The sequence below is a fragment of the Schistocerca americana genome, chromosome 2 (genome assembly GCF_021461395.2).
Source record: "Schistocerca americana isolate TAMUIC-IGC-003095 chromosome 2, iqSchAmer2.1, whole genome shotgun sequence".
Classification (NCBI taxonomy): domain Eukaryota; kingdom Metazoa; phylum Arthropoda; class Insecta; order Orthoptera; family Acrididae; genus Schistocerca; species Schistocerca americana.
In genome coordinates this window covers 279,167,625-279,191,381 of record NC_060120.1, presented here as the reverse complement: position 1 = coordinate 279,191,381, position 23,757 = coordinate 279,167,625, and the positions used below count along the sequence as shown (strand labels likewise).

Here is a 23,757-nt window from a genome sequence, read left to right as displayed (position 1 = left end):
ATTAACATTATTAACTACCACTCTTTATCACAAGAAGTTACAAAACACAGTAATCCTTAAAAAAACTTTGGAATGACATTAATTTAAGACAGCTTATACTTTTAATGTGGTATGAAATCACACAAGCAAAAGCATGATGATAAATTTAAAACTTTACCAGCATACAATTGTTCCATTAAATTTTGGATGAACTGCCAGGTGTCTGCAACTTCCTGCCCTGATAGCTTGGTGCCAAGTCTTCTGGTCATCCTCAGGTGAATAACAATGAAATTGCACTGAGGTGCTGTATTTAAGACCCTTTGGGTACATGTGTGGTATACCCAGTTGACACTGTGGAACATTCATGTGGGCAACCATGCGTCCAGTGGAGCTTGTGGAGGGCACCATAACAGCCCAGGAGTATCGTACATAGGTTGCAGACGATGGCAGTGACATTCTTCAACAAGACAATGCACCATGTCACAAGCCCAGAAGTGTGATGGAGTGGTTTGAGGAAATCAGTGGCAAGTTCCAATTGATGTGCTCGCCCCCCAACTTGCCTGAGCTGAACCTGATCAAACACATCTGTGTTGTGATTGAGGCCTCAATGCATTCATGCCATGACTCATCGGCACTGTTATCCATGCCAAAGGTGGACATGTCGGCTATTAGGTAGGTGGTCATAATGTTCTCACTGATCGGTGTATATCTGCCATAGTTGATCAACACCTGGCAGCTACAGCACAAATACTTCCCTCCTATACTAAAGACACTGACAGTTTCTAGATTGTCTTAAATTTTGTCACCACTGATGTTATCTCACTCTACACCAACTTCCCCCACATACGTGGTCTGTCTGCTGATAAACATTACCTCAAACAGAGCCCAGCTAATTCAAAACCTAAGACATTCTTCCTGCTCACCTTAATCAGCTTTATATTTACCAACAACTACTTTACCTTTGATGGGCAGACACACAAAAAGATCAGTGGCACGGCCAGGGGAATCAGGATAGCTCCTTCCTATGCCAACCTTTTCATGGGTCATTTGGCGGGAGCTTTCCTAGGATCCATAAGCCTTCGGTCCATCTTTGGCTTCTGTGCAATAATAACATTTTTGCCACATGGACTCATGGTGAGGCTGCGCCATTAAAATTTTTGGAATCTTTAAATAAAATCCCCCAATTAAATTTCATATGGTGGTATTCTGAATCCCATTAGATTTTCCTTGGTGTTGACCTCACCCTCACTGAGGGTCAGCTGCACACTTCTCTTCATATTAAACATACAAGTGGACAACAGTACTTACATGTTGATAGTTGCCATTCTTTAAATATCAAATGTGTCCTCAGTTACAGCCTTGGTATTTGAGGCAAACATATTTATTCACATGCAGACTATTTACATCAATACACCAACACACTCACCTCAGCCTTCATAGGACATAATCACCCCCACCAGTCTAGTCCAAAAGCAGGTTTCCCAGGCCATCATGTCCAATCCTGGTGCTACTTAAACATCCAAAAAACAATACAGGACTGTACTTCTTATCACTCTGTACTATCTTGGTCTTGAACTTATTAATCAGCTGCTTCTACAAGTCTAAGATTTCCTAAAACAATGCCCTGAAATAAGGTCCATTGTGTCTGACATTTTGCCCATCAGACCTAGAAGAGCTTGCCCCTTCCCAATCTCCACAAAAGCCTGGCTAGACCCTATGCTCCTTCTGCACCCATTTTCCTACCCAATGGCTCCTGTGACCATCATCACTGTTAAGATTTGCCCTATGTACCCTCCTACCACCGCTTATACCAGCCCTGTAAATGGAAAAGCATACACTATCAAAGGGAGAGGCACATGTGAAATGACACGTTGTATACCAGCTGTTATGTGAACATTGTTCTGCCTTCTACATTGGTATGACTACCATTAAGTAATCAGTTAGGATGAATGGGCATAAACAAAGGGTACACACTGACAACACACAATATCCTGTTACAGAGCATTTTCTGCAACATGACTGTCATGACCACAGTGCCTATCTCACCAAATATACCATATGGATTCTTCACCATGACAAAAGTTTCTCAGAGATCTGCAAATGGGAACTGGCATTACAACATGTCCTTGGTTCTCACCACCCACTTGGCCTTAATTTACATTAATTTATTTCTTTATTCACTTCCTTTCAGTTTTCTATATCTTTTATTTTCTGACCTATCTATTTTCCCTGTCCACTAAATCTACCACATATAATAAACTTAGCTTTCTGCTCTTACTAACTATTTCAAGATGTTTGGTCACTGATCTCTAACTTTCTTATAACCCTATCTCCCGTCTTTAAGCTCTCAGGTTTTCAAGTCTTCTCGTCCCATGAAGCAAGTCTCCCATGACCTGGGGTTCTGTGTGACTTTTCCATAATTCTCCTCATTTCCTAAACCTCACTGGTCATTTTCCTTCATCACCCTTCCTTCCTTTTCAACCCTTCTGCCAGAAGAATGAGCTACTGCCTGCACATTTCCTAACTTTTGTTTGTCTTTGCTACTGCCACGTGGTGAATAGATCCAATTACGCTACATAAGATTTGCCACATTTGCATGGAATCCTGTAAATACCAGTCTTGTACAAATCTAAATTGTCTTTGAAAGATCTCAAAAATACCAAGATTTTGGAAAGAGGACAAAAGTTCACTTTAATCTTATGCCTTCTTAGCATTCTGCATATTTTCACGGAAAATATGTGGTAGATAAGCACTCATTTTGAAACCCTATCCTTTTCCTTTTTCAGTTGTTTGTGCATCTGTAGCACACTCTGTACTTGAATACAATAGAGGGAAACATTCCACGTGGGAAAAATATATCTAAAAACAAAGATAATGAGACTTACCAAACAAAAGCGCTGGCAGGTCGATAGACACACAAACAAACACAAACATACACACAAAATTCTAGCTTTCGCAACCAACGGTTGATTCATCAGGAAAGAGGGAAGGAGAGGGAAAGACGAAAGGATGTGGGTTTTAAGGGAGAGGGTAAGGAGTCATTCCAATCCCGGGAGCGGAAAGACTTACCTTAGGGGGAAAAAAGGACGGGTATACACTCGCACACACACACATATCCATCCGCACCTGCCTCAATCCACAGATTTCGGCATGCCATGTGAGAAAAATGGGAGCTAGGTTTCACATGATCAAGATTTTCGAAATCTCTGCTGATTGGCATGGAGGAGGCCATTCTATTTGAGATAGCTCACTATGTTTGAGTTCAGAATATGTTGTAAGCTGCTACAACAAATGGATGTCAAGAATACTGGATGGTCATAATACGATCTTTATAATGATTTTATGATCTTTACAATGTAGTCATTACCAGCGATTTTCCATTAATGTAAACGCATTGTAAACATGTATGCATCAAAAAACATAGGTGCAAACACAAAAGGAAGTGCCTTATGTAAATTTCTGACAAATTCCAACAGCACAAAAACTGACAACTAATCTCAACAAAGAACTCCAGAATGCTCAAGTAGGCCGTCCAACATATACTTCTGTAACTTTATACAGGAAGTTTTAGATTCATTAATATTTCAGGAACTCTTGAAAATAATGTAACAGCTGAAACGGGATTCACTGAGTATACATGACAAACTAATAAAACTGATGTGCAGCAGAAACTTGAAAAACTGTATATGATGTCATTCACCAATTTAATGCACGCTGTGGGCTTATCAGAAAAGAAACTTTCAGAATTGGTATTTACCATTTCTGGAACGTTCCTGAAATATCTTATGTTTTTAATATTAGTATATTCTGCAATATTTGATGGTTTTTATAAATAGCTGCGCTCTCCGTGCAGGAGTTCAAGTTCAGTTGTGTTCTGGCTGTGCATCAGTGTCAGTAACACATGTGCCTTCATTTCAAAATGTTGTACTTCACTGACAACCATGTCTTCAGATTTAGACTTGAACATCGTTTCAATACGACACTGTTTGGCTGAGATGCCAAGTACTTCAACTGCTGTAAAATTTCCCTTACAAACTTCTAGGACTTGTAGAAGAGGCTCGGTACACAATATTTTGAACTGGAACCCACGTCCAGAAAAACACTATTTCTGTGTTACAACCACTTGAAAATGTGTTGGTAACAAAACCACTCCTACAAGTAATTTATTAGGCGTGACCCAGCACGTAATTTGTTTACAGTTTCTAACAACCCTACCACATCAAGGGTCAAAATTTAATAATGATTGTGGTGTTGCTCACGCTGCTAAATACTGCATTTTCGGGCAACAGCAAAGTTATTATGTGGCAGGTGTCATTAGAGCACAGTTAATAAATTCATTTCATGTAATAATGAATAAATTAGGCACTCATCTTTTCCTGTTTCCCACACTGGTCTCGTTGTAGAATCATGGCTCAATCGTTGAAAATCTACGTGGTGATGATTCCAAGCTTGGATGCAATGAGGCCTAGGTTTTATTCTGCTATATTCAAAAGTTTTATAGATGTGTTTCACAAACCATTCTTGAAGATTAAACCTTTCAAAGTTAGCACAATGGTGATGTAAAAAAATAATCAGCACTCCGAATTTAAGTTACACTTCCTTTTTATTGCTTTTGTTGCAATATCACGTAACACACAAAACATCACTTCACAATACAAAACATACGTGAAAACATCTTCCTCACTGCTAAAGTACACATTTTATAAGCTGACTACAATATGTGTCTTTCCAACATGACGTCCAAGACTTGACTTTTTCAAGGTCCGACTCTCTAACTAACCTAACTGCTTACGCGCCCAAAAAATTAAGAGTTACAAGTACGTCAAAGATCATAGTGACAAAAGAAAGAATACACATAAGAATAATATCATTGCGACATAAACATATCGATGTATCAAAGTACCTCTACATTAATTAAATCAAATTTGAATGTTGTCTCAGAAATATGTTAACTACTTTACAGAAACACATTAGAATATTGCTGGTATCGAGAGGTTGGGTTGAGGTGCCGTAATGGTTACGTAATTCAAGTACCATTACAAGTTCCACTCGCTAACAACCAGAGAAACAAAATCCATTGACGGGTTCCCTTCAATGTGATGCAGTATGGCATCTTCCAATCTGGGTGTGTGGTGTCTCCTTGGAGCACCACAGTCATGCCTGCTGACAGTGAAGGTACCCCTTTCTCAATGCCATAGCGTACATGTGGTGAAAAGGGTATGCACTGGAGTTGGATGTTGTGGATAATGAACACGAGAAAGTCAATGAGCAGCTCTTCCATTACTGTGACTTCAACATATAGAAAGATAATGTCAGTGTATTCTGCAAATGTGTGCTCAACCATGTTGCTCTAACACTCACAGACAAGTGAATGAGACTTGAACCAATTCAGAGGTAGGACTGATGCCAAATGACATCAGCCGAACCTACGTAGGCACCACTAGTGATGAGAACAACCGAAGGAAAACAACTGATTCGGTCAGTTGTTAGAAAACAATAGAATCACTCATTTGGTTGCAGCTTTACATACCGGTTGAATTATTCATTCATTCCTTTCAAACAATGGAAAATCCAGGATGGAATGTAACAATATTATGATAAGGAAAGTTGCTACTCACCATATAACAGAGATGCTGAGTCGCAGTCAGGCACAAGAAAAAGATTGTCACAAATGAGCTTTCACCCAGCACACACATACACACACACACACACACACACACACACACACACACACACACACACACACACACACGCACGCAAACGCAACTTACACGCACAGCTGTAATCTCTGGCAACTGAAGCAACACTGCGAGCAGCAGTAGCAGTGCATCATGGCAATGGCGACAGGGTGGGAGTAAGGAGGGGGCTGGGGTGGGGAGGCGGAGGGATAGTAGGGTAGGGGTGTAGGGATGTGGGACAGTGAAATGTTGCTGGGGAGTGCAGGGATGAGGTGGAGAGAGGGTAGGGTAGATATGTGCAGTTGGGAGGTTAGACGGAGAGCAGGGGAGAGATGAGGGGGGTAGTAGAACGCACGCTCCTCAGCACAACTGCACTGTATGCCATCCCTACCCTTCTATCCCTCCTCCTCCCCCCCCCCCCCCCAGACTCCTTCTTACCACCACCCATTCACCACTCCCATCATGCACTGGTGCTGCTGCTCGCAGTGTGGATGCAATTGCCAGAGATTGCAGTTGTGTGTGTGAGTTGCATTTGCATGTGTGTGTGTGTGTGTGTGTGTGTGTGTGTGTGTGTGTGTGTTTGTGTGTGTGTCGTCTATTTGAAGGCCTTTTGGTCAAAAGCTTATTTGTGACAGCCTTCTTGTTGTGCCTATCTGTGACTCAGCATCTCTGCTATATGGTGAATAGCATCATTCTATAAGAGCAACCGAATGGAAACAAATGAATCAGTCAGTTGTAGTTTTACATATCGGTGGAATTTTTATTCATTCATTTCTTTTGCGTGTACCAGTCTCAGGGAGCAACTGAATGCAAACAGTCGACGCAGTCCAGTGGCATTTTGTGTACCACTGACTGAGTTATTCATTCTTTCTTTTTCACGTGAAAGCAGTCTCTAGTTTTTCTGTCAGTTAAAACTTGCATTCATTCGTTCATTCAATTGAAAGCACTGTTTAGTGGTTTATGTGATGACCGAGTTATCCAGTTATTCTTCTGAGTGAAACCAGTCTGTAGTATTTTCATTATTTCATAGTGGCATACAATACAAACAGGGGTGCACATACCCTCAGGTGTACACGAAGACAAGCAATAAAGTCATTCGTTTCATTATGTGCTGAAAATCTAATTCTAACAATGGAAACTTCCAGTAGGAATATCAACAATGTAGGAAAAGATAGATTGCTACTTACCATAAAGAACACACATCAAGCTGCAAACAGGCACAATTAAAAGACATTGACCTATAGCTTTTGGCCACAGCCTTCGTCAGCAATGGATTCTGGCCCCAGATGCTGGAGTTGGTGGTCGTTTGTGCGTGAGAGTGCTTGCTTGTGTGTGTGTGTGTGTGTGTGTGTGTGTGTGTGTGTGTTTACTGACAAAGACTGTGTCCGAAAGCTATATGTGAGCCTCTTTTAATCGTGCCTGTTGCATCTTGACGTGTCATCTTTATGGTAAATCTATCTTTTCCTACATTACTGAAAGACTGATTCTTCTTTTCACCATTTAAAACTGATAAATACATTGCTGTGCATTAAATTGTTCGAGGTGGAGTAAACACATAACTAACAAAGCTTCATTGGAAGTACAATACTGAGCAAGCATGGGAGTTCTCTTAGGGATATACGAAGAAGAATGGAACATAGGCACATTTTTGCAACTGTTTTACTGAAAAGAGATGATGTCCATAAATGAAATTAAAATCTGAGATAGTGCCTGTTTGGTACAGTCAGCATCCTGCAGCTTCCAGGGCCAGGGCTGCAGCTGGCGCGAGGAGGTGACGTGGTGGCCAGTTGTCGCTAGTGCAGGTCCCAGCAGTGATGTGCTCGCACCAGCTACCACACCACCTTCTCATGCCAGCTGCAGCCCTGACCCTGGCAGCCAGAAGAGGAGGCCACCCCAACGACCCTACGGAAAAAAGTGAAAAATTAAGTTTGTAAAAATCATTCAAACCCAAGGGCCAAGTGAAAACATTAATATAATGGCCCAACCAACAGAGACCTCAGTAGTCAGTCAGTTCTCTCGCACCGAATGAAACCAGTCAGTGAGTCTTGTGACAGCCAGAGCGAGAGCACCAGCAGCAGCGAGTACTGTTTGTATAAAGCGTTTATTTTGCATTTTGTTTACGACCTTCCACTAAGGAAGGGATTCTATTTGTGTTTATCTGCTCTGCATAGTAACTAACAGTTCTTGATAAAACTTTACGTAGTTTTCATGTTAGATTTCTTAGTGTTTTCTTGATCGTTTAGAACAGAAAGCGCCCTAAAACCGTCTTTTGTTTGTTTCGCGGCCGTTAGCCACTAGTCACTTGAGTCAGCAGTTGCCTTGTGACAGCCAGAGCGAGAGCACCAGCAGCAGCGAGTACTGTTTGTATAAAGCGTTTATTTTGCATTTTGTTTACGACCTTCCACTAAGGAAGGGATTCTATTTGTGTTTATCTGCTCTGCATAGTAACTAACAGTTCTTGATAAAACTTTACGTAGTTTTCGTGTTAGATTTCTTAGTGTTTTCTTGATCGTTTAGAACAGAAAGCGCCCTAAAACCGTCTTTTGTTTGTTTCGTGGCCGTTAGCCACTAGTCACTTGAATCAGCAGTTGTCTTGTGACAGCCAGAGCGAGAGCACCAGCAGCAGCGAGTACTGTTTGTATAAAGCGTTTTTGTACTTATTTGCTGCGCTTAGCTTTTAAATAGTTTTTCTGGGAAAACCTAGCGTAGTTTTTGCGTCTCGTATTTCAGTGAGTGTTTCTTGATTATCAGAGTAGCTCATCAGAAGATTATCTTGGGAATTTGTCACCGTATAGAGTAGGGTAAACTTAGTCATGTGTAGGGACTGTGGTTGTTGTGAGCGGACGCAAGGAGAATTGGCCACTCTTCGGGGGCAGGTGGAGGCTTTGTCTGTTAGGCTCATCGAGCTCGAGGCGCAGGCGTCGGCTCGTAGTGGCGTTGGGGCAACTGTGGTGAGACCTATGCCTACTTCGGTGGCCTTGGAATCACATGGAACCCCTGATATCGCTGCGTCTTCCGGCAGTGAGCATCTTACCGGTCAGCCATCACTCCAGGGTGAATGGCGGACAGTGGTGGGCTCGCGCGTGCCTGGCCGAAAGGCGAAGGTGGGATCTGGCCGCGTGGCAGCTGCCTTACCCCTTTCCAACAGGTACGGGGTGCTTCCTAGTGGTGATGACATCGTTTCCGAGCCACCACAGGATGCCTCGCCTGTTGGGCCAGTGGCCGATTCTCCGGCAAGGTCCCGACAGTCACAGAGGGCGGGCCTATTAGTTATAGGGAGCTCCAACGTTAGGCGGGTTATGGAGCCCCTCAGGAAAATAGCAGGTAGGTCGGGGAAGAATGCCAGTGTGCACTCGGTGTCCTTGCCGGGGGGTCTCGTCCGTAATGTGGAGGAGGCCCTTCCGGCAGCTATTGAACGCACTGGGTGTGACCGGCTGCAGATAGTAGCACATGTCGGAACGAATGACGCATGCCGCTTGGGTTCTGAGGCCATCCTTGGTTCCTTCCGGCGGCTGGCTGATTTGGTGAAGACAACCAGCATCGCACGCCGAGTGCAAGCTGAGCTTAATATCTGCAGCATAGTGCCCAGAGTCGATTGCGGTCCTCTGGTTTGGAGCCGTGTGGAGGGTCTAAACCAGAGGCTCAGACGACTCTGCGACTATAATGGTTGCAAATTCATCGACCTCCGTTATTGGGTGGAGAACTGTAGGGCCCCCCTAGACAGGTCAGGCGTGCACTACACACCGGAAGCAGCTACTAGGGTAGCAGAGTACGTGTGGCGTGCACACGGAGGTTTTTTAGGTTAGAGGGACACCCCCTTGGGCGAAACGATAAAATACCTGACGGCTTACCAGAGAGGACATTATCATCGTTGATAAAGAACGTCCGTCCTCAGAGACCAAAAACAGGAAAAGTTAACGTAATATTGGTAAACTGCAGGAGTATCCAGGGCAAGGTTCCTGAATTAGTATCTCTTATTGAAGGAAATAGTGCGCATATAGTATTAGGAACGGAAAGTTGGTTAAAACCGGAAGTGAACAGTAACGAAATCCTAGACACAGAATGGAATATATACCGCAAGGATAGGATAAACGCCAATGGTGGAGGAGTATTTATAGCAGTAGAGAATTCAATAATATCCAGTGAAGTTATTAGCGAATGCGAATGTGAAATAATCTGGGTTAAGTTAAGTATCAAAGGTGGGTCAGATATGATAGTCGGATGCTTCTATAGACCACCTGCATCAGCAACCGTAGTAGTTGAGCGCCTCAGAGAGAACCTGCAGAACGTTGTGAAGAAGTTTCGTGATCATACTATTGTAATAGGGGGAGACTTCAATCTACCAGGTATAGAATGGGATAGTCACACAATCAGAACTGGAGCCAGGGACAGAGACTCTTGTGACATTATCCTGACTGCCTTGTCCGAGAATTACTTCGAGCAGATAGTTAGAGAACCAACTCGTGAAGCTAACGTTTTAGACCTCATAGCAACAAATAGACCGGAACTTTTCGACTCCGTGAATGTAGAAGAGGATATCAGTGATCATAAGTCAGTGGTTGCATCAATGACTACAAGTGTAATAAGAAATGCCAAGAAAGGAAGGAAAATATATTTGCTTAACAAGAGTGATAGGGCACAAATCGCAGAATATCTGAGTGACCACCATCAAACGTTCATTTCTGAGGAAGAGGATGTGGAACAAAAATGGAAAAAATTCAGAAACATCGTCCAGTACGCCTTAGATAAGTTCGTACCGACTAAGGTCCAAAGCGAGGGGAAAGATCCACCGTGGTATAACAATCATGTACGAAAGGTACTACGGAAACAAAGAAAGCTTCATGATAGGTTTAAGAGTAGTCGAATCATAGCTGATAAGGAAAAGCTGAACGAAGCGAAAAAGAGCGTAAAGAGAGCAATGAGAGAAGCATTCAACGAATTCGAACATAAAACATTGGCAAACAATCTAAACAAGAACCCTAAAAAGTTTTGGTCATATGTAAAATCGGTAAGCGGATCTAAATCCTCTATTCAGTCACTCGTTGACCACGATGGCACCGAAACAGAGGACGACCGAAGAAAGGCTGAAATACTGAATTCAGTGTTCCGAAACTGTTTCACTGCGGAAAATCGTAACACGGTCCCTGACTTCAGCCGTCGCACGGACGCCAAAATGGAAAATATTGAAATAAACGATATCGGAATTGAAAAACAACTGCTATCACTTAGTAGCGGAAAAGCATCCGGACCAGACGAGATACCCTTAAGATTCTACAGTGATTATGCTAAAGAACTTGCCCCCTTTCTATCAGCAATTTATCGTAGATCGCTGGAAGAACGTAAAGTACCTAGCGACTGGAAGAAAGCGCAGGTCGTTCCCATTTTCAAGAAGGGTCATAAATCAGATGCGAATAATTATAGGCCTATTTCGCTTACGTCAATCTGTTGTAGAATAATGGAACATGTTTTGTGTTCTCGTATTATGACGTTCTTAGATAATACAAATCTCCTTCATCATAACCAACATGGATTCCGCAAACAGAGATCATGTGAAACTCAGCTCGCCCTATTTGCCCAAGAAATTCACAGTGCCGTAGACACTGGCGAGCAGATTGATGCCGTATTCCTGGACTTCAGGAAGGCATTTGATACGGTTCCGCACTTACGTTTAGTGAAAAAAATACGAGCTTACGGAATATCGGACCAGGTTTGTGATTGGATTCAGGATTTCCTAGAAGAAAGAACACAACATGTCATTCTTAACGGTTCAAAATCTGCAGATGTAGAGGTAATTTCGGGAGTACCGCAGGGAAGCGTGATAGGACCTTTATTGTTTACAATATACATAAATGACTTAGTTGACAACATCGGTAGCTCCGTGAGGCTATTTGCAGATGACACGGTTGTCTACAAGAAAGTAGCAACATCAGAAGACTCGTACGTACTCCAGGAGGACCTGCAGAGGATTAATGCATGGTGCAACAGCTGGCAGCTTTCCCTAAACGTAGATAAATGTAATATAATGCGCATACATAGGGGCAGAAATCCATTCCAGTACGATTATGCCATAGGTGGTAAATCATTGGAAGCGGTAACGACCGTAAAATACTTAGGAGTTACTATCCGGAGCGATCTGAAGTGGAATGATCACATAAAACAAATAGTGGGAAAAGCAGGCGCCAGGTTGAGATTCATAGGAAGAATTCTAAGAAAATGTGACTCATCAACGAAAGAAGTAGCTTACAAAACACTTGTTCGTCCGATTCTTGAGTATTGCTCATCAGTATGGGACTCTTACCAGGTTGGATTAATAGAAGAGATAGACATGATCCAGCGAAAAGCAGCGCGATTCGTCATGGGGACATTTAGTCAGCGCGAGAGCGTTACGGAGATGCTGAACAAGCTCCAGTGGCGGACACTTCAAGAAAGGCGTTACGCAATACGGAGACGTTTATTATCGAAATTACGAGAGAGCACATTGCGGGAAGAGATGGGCAACATATTACTACCGCCCACATATATCTCGCGTAATGATCACAACGAAAAGATCCGAGAAATTAGAGCAAATACGGAGACTTACAAGCAGTCGTTCTTCCCACGCACAATTCGTGAATGGAACAGGGAAGGGGGGATCAGATAGTGGTACAATAAGTACCCTCCGCCACACACCGTAAGGTGGCTCGCGGAGTACAGATGTAGATGTAGATGTAGATGTGAGTGAAAACATTCATATAACGGCCACAACTTACAGGGACTTGTTTCAGTCAGTTGTCTCACTTTGAGTGAAACCTCTCAAAACCAGTGAATGTTTGAAAACACTCATGTAGCTGACATGGCTGCAAAGACAAGTTTCACTTGGTTGTTTCATTGGACTGAAAAAACCGCCTGAACAGAAAAACAATCAGTTGACCAGTTGATTAATAAAAACAGTCGGCTGTCCCATCACTAAGAAACCCCACCAGCAAACTTGTCTTTAAACTGCTGCAGTGCGGATCCAGTAAATTTCCAGGCATCAGTTACAATTCAAAATATTGTCTACTCAGTCCCCTCCACCAGTCCTAAGGGGAATTTTCTAACAGCACACTTTATATTACCACAGCTCAATAAGGCAATGTAAAAGCCATTAACTACAAGAACAGGAAACAGAATACAAGCAGTACCACTGTATACCAGGTGTACTGGTATGAAATGAGCGTTAAGATACAAATGTGTCGATAGGGAGCATTTGTTGTGAACGAGCCTTAATTTTTTGTTTTGTTTGGTTGGTATGACACCTGTCAAAGATATTTAATATACATCAAGTCACGGAACAAACATCATATGTTTTCATCGTGTTAACAATGTCGAATTTTGTACCAGAAAGTGATGATCTGCGGAAAGCATTAATTTTTTGTTTTCATTTGAAAAAAAGTGCTGCAGAGTCGCATCGAATGCTTGTCGAGGCATATGGTGATCATGCTCTATCAGATGCAACATGCAAAAGATGGTTTCAACGGTTCAGAAATAATGATTTTGATGCAAGAAATGAAGAATGTGGAAGACCACCAAAAAAGTTTGAATACACTGAATTGCAAGCAATATTGGATGAAGATGATACTTTGAATCAGAAGCAAATGGCAGCAATGCTAAATGTTGCACAACTAACAATTTCTGACCGTTTGAAAGCTATGGGAAAGATCCAAAAGTGTGGAAAATGGGTGCCACATGAATTGAATGAAAGACAGATGGAAAACTGAAAAACCTTTGTCAAATTTTGCTTCAAAGACATGAAAGAAAATCAGTTTTGCATTGAATTGTTACTGGCGATGAAAAATGGATTTATTTTAAGAATCCTAAATGGGAAAAATCATGAGTTAATCCGGGACAACCATCAACATCGACTGCAAAACCAGATCAATTCGGCAAGAAGACAATGCTCTGTGTTTGGTGGGATCAGAAAGGTGTGGTGTATCATGAGCTTCTAAAACCCGGTGAAACTGTGAATACTAATAGCTACAGACAACAAATGATCAAATTGAACTATGCACTGGTCGAAAAAAGACCAGAATGGGCCAGAAGACATGGCAAAGTTATTTTTTTACACGACAATGAACCTGCACACAAAGCAAAACTGGTTCAGGATACAATCAAAACACTTGGCTGGGAGCTGCTACCCCACCCGCCGTATTCACCAGACTTGGCCCCATCCATCTACCATTTGTTTTCATTAATGGCACACGCATTGGCTGAGGAACACTTCGATTCCTACGAAGAAGTCGAAAATTGGGTGTCTGATTGGTTTGCTTCAAAAGATGAACATTTCTATTGGGGTGGTGTCCACAAATTGCCAGAAAGGTGGTCAAAATGTATGGAAAGCAATGGTCAGTACTTTGAATGAAATGTTTTTACTTTTCAATTCAAAATTACTGTTTCATTTTCACAAAGAAAACACTGATTTCATACTGGTACACCTGGTATTCAGGAGACCAATGGAGCCCACACAGCAGTATGTCAGATACACATCAGGCACCTATCAGTGTTTTCCAGAGACACGAGTCAGTATCTTACAAAATGTGTGAAAGAATTTGACTGAGTCACAAAATGCAACAGGTAGGAGGACATGAAGTGTCTGAAAAGTGTGTACTTTTACTTGGATGACACAGACCAGCACTGATTGTAGCTCAACAGCTGCGATAAATTCCAGGCTTAACCGATGAAAGTGTTCTGTAACAATGAGCAGCAAGTCTGCTCAGCAGAGGAACAACTGAGGAACAGGGCACAACATCATGGGGAAACAACATAGTCGTACATAAAGAATATTTTGGCACAATGCCACATAGTAAATCTGAACACGTCCAAAGCTGACAAAGTCTAACACTTGATGAAAGAAGTTTCAACCAATTGACAGAGCATTGTACAAGATAAATTATGATCCAATGGGGCAGAAATGGTTGCTCGTCATCCCAGCTCAACTATGGCCAGCTACGTTGAAGTTTTCCCGTGATGCTGCAACATCTGGTCACCCAGGATTTGTGAAGACTCTAGACAAAATCAGGTACAAGTGTCAGGTGCCAGTCTTTTCCAATCCATTAGACACTAAGTCAAGCCAATGTACGGAATGCTGACAGAAGCGCGTGCCACAGTTGCCTACAGGGCATCTGGTACCAATCCCACCTGCAGCAGCAACACTCCACCAAATTGGAATCGACCTCTTGGGGAGGCCCCTAAAGTCAACAATCTTGAATCAATGGATAATAGTCTGCCATTAATACCTCACCCATTTTGACACTTAAGCAGTGCTGGCTAACAAAGCACCAAAAATTGCAAAGTTCCTTTTAGAAGACATCATTTTAAAGCACACTGCACTCCGGAGAGCACAAATGCTCTCTCCTCATGGAAAAGTTAATGAGCATTTCACTGTAATCCAAGTATATGACCAAAAGAGTCAGCCTTCAGGAATTGTGAAACGAACCTTGTCATCCAGGACCGGATGTCACAAAGAGTGCAGATTCACCATGAGATGGGGTCTACTGTCTAATTAGACCTAAGCGTTGTAATGTGCGAGTGAGACAGACGAGAACCTATGTCATACAGAAACCCAGTAGAAGCCATTTGTGGCCAAGAAGATGTAGCAGTGTTAAACACGACAGACCTAAGATCGGCCATAAAGGGAAACATTTACGAAAACTATTTAATTCTGTAGTAGTGCAGGGAATCAAGCCACAGTAATTTTAATCTGCCACCCTCCACAAATTTTCATGGTGATCCGAATAAAACTTGAATATTGATCGTATCTGTAATAGTTAAAGGATTTATTGTTAAAGTGAACATAACAAGTTTTGTAACAAATACCTGAATGCTAAAATCTGAATGCTTTGGTCGATCTTAGCAATCGATGATTCATACAAAAGCGCATCATTAAAATTACAAATGTTATAAATATCAAATATGTAACTTTATTCGTTTCAAAGGTACAGTAAATTTAAATTATCACTATTTTCAGTTAAGCATCAGATCATCATTTCCTCCACACAAAACACACTGAACGATGACAGCATGACACCTTATTGAATCATTAGGTAATAGAATATTTGTTGTAAAGTTTAGTGCATAATAGTTAATTTATTTATTTATTTATCAGAAAGGATATTGGTGCAGGGCTGCTGGCCATGGCATTCAAAGCTAAGAAGGAAACTGTATTGGTTATATGTAAAAGAATTTAACGTTTATTATGTAATGGATATTATTGATACTTTATTTAGAATGTGAAAGTGGTCAAGCTTTGACTATTTAAATATGTTAAAATGTAAAATAATGTAGAATAAGCAGTAGCCAATCAGATGGTTGGCTTCAGGAAAAGGAACTGCCCTAGTTATTTGAGTGAGGATATTCGGTGCGCGGGAAATGCAACTGGGGACGGGCAGGGGGAGTGCTGGAGCAAATGCGAAAGCAGACAGTTCAGCTGGAGACACCAAAGGGTACAGTTTGGATTGAGATGCAAAAGCAGGCAGTCGGTCTTTAGGTAGCTAGGAAGTGAAACAACTTAGAAAATTTCACGTTGTGTGGTATTGTGGGACTTAGTCTCTGAGAGGCGAGCAGCCGCACGCCTGGTGTGAACTCTTAACTTTTCACATAGTTAATGAGGTGGAGTAATTCACGATGAGATTGTGAACGTTCAAACTATGTCAAATGTATATGCGCTCGAGTGTAGTCATCATCATCATCAGTTATCTGCTATATTAGCAGGTCCTTTGCCTCTCCATTTTCTGCGATCCATCGCTTCCTTCTCAAGGCTGCTGTATGTTGTACCGTCCATCATGTCATCCAGTATCTGGAATCTCTTCCTTCCTCGCTTCCTTTTCCCTTCTACATAACCTTCTAAAACTGTTTTTATCAGTCCGTCATTCTTTCTTAATATATGCCCAATCCAATTTCTTTTTCTTCTCTTTATTACATCTAGTAACTGCCTTTTCTCTCCCACTCTTCTCAGTACCTCTTCATTTTTTACTCTGTCCATCCAACTTATTCTTTCCATCTTCCGCCATGTCCAGATCTCAAAAGCCTCCAGCCTTTCTCTGTCTTTTTTCCTCATAGTCCATGTTTCAGCGCCATATAGAAGAACACTCCATGCAAGACATTTTATGAGTCTCTTTCTGAGTTCTCTGTCCATACCGCTGCAGAAGATTCTCCTTTTCTTATAAAACGCCTCTTTTGCCATTGCTGTCCTTGTTTTAATTTCTGTGGTGCACTTCCAGTCGGTGTCTATCCTGCTTCCAAGATACTTAAAATTTTGCCCCTGTTCTAGTGTTTCTCCATTCAGCACAATTTTTATTTCCTTATTTCCTCCTATTGCCAATACTTTTGTTTTATTTGTGTTAATTTTCATTCCATATTTTTTCCGTTAGTTGCAATGGTGTCCACCAAATCCTGTAATTCTTTTTCCCCTGTGGCTAGAAGGACCATGTCATCAGCAAATCTCAATCACCCTACTCTTCTTCCTCCAATTTCTACTCCTTTGTCATCTAATGAGCATTGGTCAATCATATTTTCCAAGTACAGGTTGAAAAGAGTAGGTGATAAACAGCATCCTTGTCTTACTCCTTTCCCTAGTCTGATCCAGTTTGTACTTTCTCCTCTCACTTTAACTGAAACTTTTTGATTAAGGTACAATGAGTTTATAAGTCTTCTGGTTTTCCAGTCCACTCTCTTTTCCCTCATAATAGTCGCCAGCTTGTCCCAAACCACATTGTCAAATGCCTTTTCTAAATCGATGAAGCACATATATAGGTCTCTTCCTTTATCAATAAACCTTTCTCCCAAGATTCGTAGGAGCCCTATTGCATCTCTGGTGCCCGTATTCCGTCTAAAGCCAAACTGCTCCTCGCCGAGATTCTCCTCTATTACTTTTTCAAGTCTTTTATTAATTATTCTTAACATCACTTTGGCTGCATGTGAAATGAGACTGATTGTCCTGTGCTCGCTGCATTTCTTGGTTCCTTGTTTTTTCAGTAATGGAATCATTACTGCTGTCAAAAAGTCCTCAGGCCATTCACCACTGTCATATATTTTATTACATAACCTCAATATTTCTCTTATTCCATTGTGGTTCAAGCATTTTAGTATTTCTCCCGGTATTGTATCTGTGCTTACTGCTTTGCCATTTTTCATTGCAGCAATGGCAGACTTTACTTCTTCCATTATGATGGTCGGTCCTTTCTCTTCATCACTTACACTGTTGTGTGATTCAAGTTCCAGAGTTTCTGGTTTGCTATTTGTGTCATATAGCTCTTTTATATATTCTTCCCATCTCTGGAGGACATCGTCACGATCTTTATACACTACCTCTTCGTCTTTACTCAAAATTTCCATAGTAGCACTTCCTGCTCTGTTTTGTTCCCATGTCATAGTCTTTACTCTGTTGTATAGTAAGTCGTATCTTCCTTTCCTGTCCAGTTCTTCAATTTCATCACATTCCTCTTTTAGCCATTTTTCCTAGCCTGCTCTGTTTCTCTTCGCAGTTCGTTATTTAACCTTCGGTATAGCTTTCTTGCATCTTCAGTGTTCTTGTTTTTCAATTTTCTTCTCTCCTCCATCTTGGAAATCATTTCTTGTGTGACCCATGGTTTTTTTGACCTTTTCCCTTTTACATATCCTATATTTTGCTGTCCTGCTTTAATGATTCCTTCTTTCAGCATATTCCAGTACTCGTTGGCATTATCAGGTGCTTCTTTGTCTCGTAATGTGTTTAGAAAGTCCCGAGACAGCATTTCTGTAATTTGTTCTTTGTTGGACCTTGTCTTCTCTAGATCCCATTTCTTCACCATTGTCGCCTTTTTCAGTTTTTTCATTCTTATTTCTATTTCTGCCATAAGTAAGTTGTGGTCACTATTAATATCTGCACCTGATAATGTGTGCACCTTCTTGATTCCATTCCTGTATCTTTCTTCTACCAGTATAAAATCGATTTGGTTTCTATATTTATCCCCTGGTGATTTCCAAGTGTAGAGCCTCCTCCTATGGTTCTTGAACCATGTGTTTGCCACTATCAGCTGCCTTTCCCTGCAGAAGTCAATTAACCATTCACCTCTGTCATTTCTCTTTCCAAGACCATGACTGCCTACTATGTTTCCCTCTTTCCCTTCTCCCACAATGGCGTTCCAGTCTCCCATTACTATTTTGCAGCATTTTTCATTTTCGTCCATTATTCTCTCTATTACATTGTACGTTTCCTCTACAATTTGGTCATCATGTTCTGAAGTTGGCATATACACCTGGACAATCAGTAAATCTTTTTGTGCTCCTTTCAGCCTTACACCAATAACCCGGTCATTTGCATAGTCTACATATTCCACACATTTAGCCAATTCCTTTGTCATAATCATTCCTACTCCATTAATTCCTTTTACTTCTCCTCCTGAGTAGTAGAATACATATTCATCTGACTGCAACTCTCCATGTCCATTCCATCTTACCTCAGCAACTCCTACGAGGTCCATATGATTCTTTTCCATCTCTCTTTTAAGGTTTTCTAGTTTTCCTGCTTGTAGCAGAGTTCTGACATTCCAGGTACCAATTCTCATTTTGATTTTTTGCCTCCTTTCAAGTTGTCCCCCCCGGAGATCCGAATGGGGGACTATTTTACCTCCGGACACTGATTTAACATGAGAGGAAGCCATTTTTTGTGCATAAAATGGAGACTGCATTATGCAGGGAAGATAAAGTGTAATAGTAATTCTAAATATGACCACTTTTGCTATTAGTTTGCTTTCTGAATAAACATTATTCTAACCAAATTGCAACTGTGTGGCCTACATCACTTATGGGTCATTAATTTGGTTCCTGATATCATTATCACTATTATTATATGTTATGTTAACTTTGTATTTTGCAAACTTGCCATCAGCTAGACAATTTAACCAAAGGGTCACAAGTGTCTAACTTAGGGCATGTAATGCGACACGTGTGGTTCAACCCCTAGACAAGTTTGAGCCAAGACATTTAGACAAAGAGGAACTGCATGTGAGCCTGAACATCTTTGGGGACGTTAGCTCGCAACTAGTGTCAGAGGTAATTTCACATTGCAACATCACCCACAAGGTGACAACTGACTACCATCCACAGGCTCATGGCCTCGCAGAACCCTTTAATAAGACACTGGCAGATATGCTTTCAATGTACACTGATGTTGAACGGAGAGATTAGGTTACAATACTACCCGTTGCGATATTTGCATACAATTCAGTGAAGGAATATGCTACAGGATTAACACTGTTCTTCCCACTCCACAGTTGCAAGGCTGAAATGACAATGAATACACTGTTCCCATTACAACCAACTGATACTTAGAAAGACTATGTCAAACATCTCATCACCAAGACCCAACAAGCATGTCAGCTGGCTCATATATGGACCTGGACACCCAGAAGTAAGAGAGAGAGTACTACATGGCCAAGCACTGACCAGTGAGATGCAGCCCAAGAGACTTTGCTTGAATTTTTGCGCCTTTGTAGAAAGTAGGATTATCGGGAAAAAGTTACTAAAATGCTGCTTTGAACCATATTGTATCCCTTGTCACTTGCCAAAAGACAAAAGCCCAGAGGTGTCCTGTAGATGAAACCCTACTAAAGTCCAGAGAAGCAGATTGACGACAGGATGTTAAAGCAATCTGAAGACTCACTTGACAGATGATCTATCTTTGATGCCCATCACAGTAAAGACGATGTAATAACACAACCAGAATGCAAGGACCCACCAGTGCTGACATAGGGTAGACTATTGTCAAGATCTAGATCCATGGTGCAGTAGTCAGCTCCACTGAGAATTCCTGTAACAGTGGGGGTCACTGTTTTTCCAGGAGACTGAACAATGGTGTGAGCTACAGGCCACACAATGTGGTGTAGTGGTTAGTACCATTGTTGGAGTGCTGTGGGTTGCCAGTTCAAACCAACCATTGACAAATATTTGTTATTCAGTATTTATTGCTTCTGGAATATTTGTGTATTCTCGAATATTCATTGTCTGCTACACTCTCCGTGCAATTCAGTTCTGCTCTGGCTGTATGCTGGTGTATGTAATATATGTGCTTTCAGTTCTATGTGTTTTACTTCAGTGGCGACCCTACCTCTAGATTTGGACTTGACTGTGGTTTCTATGTGACAATATCATACACACATCTGGCATCAAAAATTGAATCAGTAGACAATACAACATCTTTCATGTCAATAAATATGCAGAAGTTCAGCAAGAAATCAAGTTAATAAAATCAAAACACTTATCAGGAACAGATAATATACCAGATATTGCTGTAAAATAAGTACAGACATAATTTCTAAACCACTGATTTATTTTTTAAATCTGTCCGTCTCAACTGGCGACTTTCCAACTTGTTTCAAAATCGCAAAACTGAAACCACTTCACAACAAAAAAAGTCAGAAAGAGGTGTCAACTCTAGACGTGATTCTCTACTGTCTGTATTTTAAAAAAATTATTGATTTAAAAAGATAAAAGACTAGGTCCTTAAATAAATATAAAATACTAGCTTAGCAGCTACTGCTTTACTCATGTAGACCATATGACCCACAGAGATTTTTTTGTTTTTGTTTAGTCAATTTTTTACATTTTTCACAAACTACAACACCTTCTATGTTTCTCACACTAATTAATGCCGTATAAGCATAGTCTTTATTAAAGTACTTCTGGCCAAAAAGCAATTCTGACAGCTGAAGTCCATAGTTTTTGTTAGTCATGCATTTTGTGTTCTTCTGGAGTTATTTCCATAGCAACTTTCATCCACTAACAAATATTTCTTTATATCTAACCAAGACATGAAATACCAACTTTCATAAATTTATCTTTAAAGTTTTTTTAATGTAAGAAAATATTTTCTTAAAAATTTTCATCCTCTATTGCACTCCCTTGCGAGCTGAATTTCCAGAAACAGTGAAATGTGTATTTTTCTATTTCTAACCCAAAAATAAAATATCAGTTGTCATAGATGTAGCTTTAAAAATCCTTTAGTAGTTCTTTAGTATTTATTGATTTTCAAAAAAACTTTCACTCATTGTTTTACCCCCCCCCCCCCCCTAGCGGTCAAATTTCCAAAAATACTGAAATAAGCCTTTCATCCCCTATTTCCCTTCTTAAATGATGCCTACAGTATAAGATCCACACCCTCTCCAAACTTTGACTTTCTATCATTCTAAGCTGGGCTGAGTCAGTGAATCAGTCTGACCCTATTTCACCCTCTTACGGGTTGAGTATCCAAAAACAGTGAAACACATATTTTCTCATCTCCAACCGAGAAGCCAAACACTAATTTTCAAAAATTTAGCTTTAAAAATGCTTCCACAATGAAATATTTTCATAAGATGTTCTGTCCTCTATTTCACCCCCTTAGGGGTTGAATTTTCAAGAACAGTGACATGCATATGTTTTATTTCTTACAGAGAACCCAAACACAATTTTTTGTAGATTTAGCTTCAAAAATGCTTGCACAGTGAAATATTTACATAAAAAGTTTTCATCCTCCATTTCACCCCCATAGGGGCTGAATTTCCTAAAACAGTGAAACATGTACTTTTTTTTATTTCTGACTGAGCAGCCAAGCTTTAAAAACGCTTTCACAATAAAATATTTTCAGAAAAAAATCTCATCCCCAGTTCACCTCCTTTGAGGTTCAGTTTCCAACAACACTGAAACACACTTTTTTTTTTATTTTTGTAACCAAGAAGCCAAATACTAGTGTTCAGAGCTGTAGCTTTAAAAATTCTTTAGTAGTTAACAATGATAAATCTTCAAAAAAGGGCTTTCACCCACTATTTCACCACTACAGAGTTAAATTTCCAAAAATGCTGAAATGCATATTTCTTTATTTCTGACCGAGAAACCAAATACCAATTATTGTAGGTGTAGCTTCAAAATTGCCTTAACAGCGATTTTTTTTAAAAAAAAAAAAAAAAAAAAAAAAAAAAAAACCTCCTATTTCACCCCCTTATGATTCGAATTTTGAAAAATCTCTTATTAAACAATATCTACAATATAAGATCCACTCATTCTCTTAATTTCAAGTTTCTATCCTTAGTACTTTGGTGTGGGCGATGATGAGTCAGTCAATCAGTCAGTCAGTCAGGACATTGCCATATAGAGATTAAGAGATTCATAAAATGATTTTAAAAAAAAAAACTCAAACGAAACAGCTATTTTTTCTATATGAAAGCTACAAGGACTAGACAAGCAGGAATATACCTTGAGCATATTGCTAGACTTGTCAAAAGCCCTCAGTACAATCATCATCAATTACTTTTATTTGACTGAGAACTGGGAAATTAGGGGAGCAACACATAACTGACTTAAATGATATCTCTCTGAAAGAAAGTAGTTTACAGATTTAATATATTGTGTGGTCAACATGGAGTTCCCCAAGGTTCCTCATCTAGTCCAATCCTATTCCTACTACAAGGTGGGCAAGAATTACGCCCCTATTGAAAATTGTTTATAACTTTGTAAATACTTAACTAATTTTCATAAAAGAAAAGACATTTTGTTCCTTTCACTGGCAGAATTTCATTTATGTCATTGCAGATATCAGTGGCAGATCATGGCACAAAATCTAACCTGGTGTGAGTGGGCTCAGCTGGCATCGCAGTACGAAATAGCCTAAAGCGATCTCTGGTACAAGCACAGAGATGGTGGCAAATTGTGAAAGGACCTTGTGCCTTGATAAATAGAAAGACAATAAGGAATCGCCACTTGAAGCTAACGGTCACATGTTCTGTATCAGACGGTAGGAGAAGTAGTCGACCCTCAACAGTTCACTTTAAGTCCTCAAAAATCACAAAGACAGGCACAAAGACAGGCATCTCACAAAGATGATTTAACCTGACACACAATCAAAATTGTTTTGTAAAAAAAGAGTTGAATTTTGGCTCATGGAAACCCCATTATTTCCAGGAACTATCGCCTGAAGACAGTGATCAGGGATTGGAATATGGGGAGATGATGCTTGCTTGGTGTGAAGACTGTCCGATACTATCAGTAATATCCTGTGGTCAGATGAAACCGCATTTCATACTGGAGAGTTTGTTAACTGGAACAAATGTAATTACTGGGCAATAGTGGATGT

The 23,757-nt window shown here is 40.6% G+C and overlaps 1 protein-coding gene across 1 annotated transcript in view; it reads right to left on the bottom strand.

Annotated features, from left to right (window-relative positions):
* Positions 1–23,757, bottom strand: part of LOC124593960 (dynein beta chain, ciliary-like) — a 746,507-nt gene that overhangs the window by 595,819 nt on the left and 126,931 nt on the right. The window lies entirely within an intron of this gene.